Genomic DNA, 4,518 nt, shown 5'->3' with positions numbered 1-4,518 from the left:
TAAGGCTGTGGCAATTTCCCTGGCAGCATCAATCAGAAAATTTAGGCACATACTTTTTTTTTTTTAAGATTCAGACATTTAAAAAAATCTGTCAGTCACAGGCTGACTAGAGAGACAACAGAACAGGAACTTCAGTAACTGCACACAGCAAGGAATACAGACTTTGGAATACTCGCTAGACAAACGGACAACAGAAGCCCTCAACAAATAACAATACCAACTCCTACAGAGGGTAAAATCTGAATTCCAGAGACATCGTATTATGATACTCAAAATGTATTCTCAACAAAAACTATAAAGCATACGAATAAACTGGAAAATATGGCTCTTTCACAGGAAAAAAAATAACTGACAAATTATCTCAGAGAAAGCTCAGGTACTGAAATTATTAATCAAAGATGTTAATCATCTCTATTAAATATGCTCAAAAAGGCTGAAAGATCCATGGATAATGAACTAAAGTAGTTAGAAGAATGATGGGTGAACAATGACAGAAAATATCAATAAAAAGATGGAAATTGTAAAAAGGAACCAAATAGAAATTCTAGGACTAAAAAGTACGATAGCTAAAATAAAAGAATTCACTAGAGGAGATAAACAACAGATTTAGGCAAGAAGAAAAAAACTCAGTGAAAAAAGAATAAAGAAAAATGAGCAAAACTTAAAAGACCCATGGCAAATCACCAAACATTCCAAAATATGCATTACAGTAATTTAAGGAGAAGAGAAAGTGGCAGAAAATAGTATTTGAAGAAATAATGGCTGGAAATCCCCAAGTCTGATGAAAGACATGAATCTGCACATCTACAAAACTCCAAGCAATATAAATTCGAACAGATTCATGCCGAGGTACACTAGAGTTAAATGGTCAAAAGACAAAGACAGATCTTTAAAGTAGCAAGAGAAGCTACTTGTCAGGTACAGGTGAGTCTCAACATAATTCAGAGTTGGTTTTTCACCAGAAACAATGGATGTCAGAAGGCAGTGGGAGCACATAGTTAAAGCTCTGAAAGAAAACACTGCCAACCAACAATTCATATCTGGTACAACTATCCTCCAAGAATTAGGGAGAAATTTAAACTCTCTCAATAAACAGAAGTCAATAAGGAAGTCTGTTACTGGCAGATGTGCCCTATGACAAATGTCAAAGGGAGCCCTGGAGGCTGAAATGAAAAGGTGTCAAACAGTAACTTGAAATAATATAAAGAAATAAAGAACAATTGTAAAGATAGCTACGCAGGTAAGCATGAAAGCCAGTACTGGTGTATTTTTGGTTGTAACTCCTCTTTTCCTACATGATTTCAAATTCAAATGAGGAAAACAGTAATTATAAAACCATGTTAGTGGGAACACAATGAATAAAAATGTAATTTGTGACAATAACAATATTAAAGGGAGAGAGTACTGGTGTATGGCATCGGTTTCTACACTATTAAACTAAATTGAGCCCTGTTCCGTGTGGTGTAGTTGGTTGGAGTGTCATCCAGTAAACTGAAAGGCAGCGGAGTCAATTCCCGGTCAGGACACATGCCTAGGTTGTGGGTGCAGTCCCCAGCTGGGGCGTGTACGAAAGGCAACCAATCGATGTTTCTCTGTGACATCAATGTTTTTCTTCCTCTCTTTTCCCTACCTTTCCCCTTTCTCTAATGTGTCCTTGGGTGAGGATTAAAAACAAGAAAAATACCTAACTGGAATTACTACAACTAGGTTGTCATAAGTGTAAGGTGTAAATTGTAATCCTCAAGGTAGCCATGAAGAAATAAACTAAAATGCAGAGTATTAATATGGCACAGCACACATACAAAATTAACTAAATGCAAAATAATGCAGTAAAAGGGGAACGGAGGAACAAAAAACATGCAATTCCTATAAAGAGCTAACAGCTAAATTGCAGAAGTAGGTCTTTCCTTAGCAGTAATTACTTTAAATGTAAATGCATTACATTTTCCAGTTAATAAAAATACGATCCACTTGTATGCTATGTGGAAAGACTTGCTTTAGACACAAAGACACAAAGAGGTTGAATGCAAAGTGATAGAATAAACATTCCATGTAAATGGTAACAAAGAGCTTGGCTGGCTTTACTAATAATCAAATTTAAAAAGTCAAAACTGCTAAATGGGCCAAAAAGGACATCATATACAGAGAAAAGGGTCAACTGGTCAAGCAGCTACTGCAAGCATAAACATCTATGTTTCCATGGAGAGAACCCCAAAATTTATGAAGCAAAAAATGGATGGAACTGAATGGAGAAATAGATAGTTTTACAACAGTAGCTGAAAACTTGAACACCCTCTCTCAGTCACAGGTGGAGTAAGTAGGGAGATCAACAAGGAAATGCAGCTGGGAAAACCGAATCTCCTCGTGCACAAGAATGAAGTTCGATCCTTGACTTACAACATTTGCAAAAATTAACTTAAAATGGGTCAAAGTTCTTAAATTTAAGAGCTAAAACTATTAAAATCTTAAAGGAAAACTTAAGTGAAAATGTGCATAACTTTGGATTTGGCAACAGTTTCTTAAACATGACACCAAAGCACAGTCAACAAGAAAAAAATATAATTAGACTTCATTGAATTAAAAACCTTTGTGTACCAAAGAGCACAATCAAGAGCGTGAAAAGACGACATGAAGAGAGAAATATATGTAAATCATATATTTGATAAGAGTTTAATACCTGAAGTCTATGATGAACACCTACAATTCAACAAAAAATAAACAATCCAATTTTACAATGAACAAAGGACCCGAACAGACATTTCTCCAAAGATACACAAATGACCAATAAGCACAGGGATTAGATGCTCAACATCACTAGTCATTTGAAAAAATAAATTAACCCAATTAGTGATACCACTTCTACCTAGTAGGAATGGAATATTATTCGGCCATAAAAAGGAATTTTTAAAAAATTTTTGTATTACCCTCACCTGAGGACATTTTTTCATTGTTTTTGAGAGAGGGGAAGGGTGAAGGGAAGAGAGTGAAACATCAATGGACTGCCTTCTCATACACCCCCTGACTGCAGATCAAACCCACAACCTGAGTATGTTCCCTGAGTGGGAATTGAACCTGTGACCTTTCAGTCTATGGGATGACACTCCAACCAACTGAGCCACATCAACCAGGGCCGTAAAAAGAAAGTTCTACTACAAGCTAAGACTTGGATAAACCTTAAAAATATTATGCTAAGTAAAATAAACTAGACACAAAAGGACAAATATAGCATGATCCCGCCTATACGAAATTACCTAGAATGGGTAAATTCAGAGAAACAGAAAGTACATTAGAATTCACGAGGGGCTGAGAGGAGGGATGAGTGGAGAGCTACTGCTTAGTGAGTACAATGTTTCTCTTTGGGGTGATGAAAAAGAACTGGAAGTAAATGCCACTGAACTGCATAACTGAAAATGTTTAAAAGGTCTACTTATCTATATCCACACGTACTTACACTTTATTTCTTAGAGCAGTGTAGGTTTACAGAAAAATGAACAGAAAGCACAAAGTTCCTATATACCGTCTGCCTTCCCACTTCTCCCACATCCCATAGTGAACTGGTATGGGCGGGGGTGGGGGGTGGGGGGCGGGGTATACTTACCATAGAAAAGAAAACAAAACAAAAAAATGGACTGGGCATCTCACAAGAGCCTAGCTGAAAGAGCTCCCAATGGCCAAAGCTAAAATAATTAAAGCCACGCAATAAATAATATTGCATAAGATTTATAACCTAAAATATAAAACATACACATAAGTCCATAATACTAAACGACTGAAAAATGAGAGAGAAGAGACAAATTTTAATCACAGAAGAATTCCAAATAATATGTGCAGATATACCCTCTCTCAGGCTGTGGACCTTAATCGCATGGTCTCACTTAGGGTCTCCTGGACTTAGTGACTGCTTCTGAAAATTAGAGTATGGTCAGGGAAAGCACAGTCCCTTTACAGTGGAGAAACTCGGCAGGCCCCATCATGATCAAACGGTCAAGGTTAACACCATCTGTAGTAAGTTGCTACTGTGTAACTACTGTGACATGATGTGATGAGAAAGGTCCTTCATACCTGTGATATTTTCTCCCCTAAACCCAGAAGTAATCATGATTCCAGTCAAATCATGAGACATATGAGATACAAACTCAAACTGAGGGATATTCTACTAAACAGGCCAGTCCTCTTCAAAACCGTCCATGTCAGGAGAGACAACAGAAGTCTGAGAGACCGTCTCAGCCACGAGAAGTGTGACGAGACAGGACAGCTAAGTGCAGTGTGGCCCCTGGATGGGCAACTGGGGCAGAAGCAGGACAACAATGCAAAAACCAGTGAAATCCGTATAAAGTCTGGAGTTTAGTTGCTAGTAACATAAAAATGTGGGTTTCTTAGTTACGACAAAAGTCTCATGGTGACACAAGATGTTAACGACGGAGGGAACGAGTGAGGGGTATATGGAAGCTCTGCAGTTTTTCCGTAATGAAAAAGCAGTCCAAGATACATCTACAGAAAAAGAGAAAACACAGAACA

This window comes from Phyllostomus discolor, chromosome 11 (assembly GCF_004126475.2).
Source record: "Phyllostomus discolor isolate MPI-MPIP mPhyDis1 chromosome 11, mPhyDis1.pri.v3, whole genome shotgun sequence".
Classification (NCBI taxonomy): Eukaryota; Metazoa; Chordata; class Mammalia; order Chiroptera; family Phyllostomidae; genus Phyllostomus; species Phyllostomus discolor.
The sequence above is the reverse complement of the archived record's forward strand: the minus strand, read 5'-3'. Positions refer to the sequence as shown.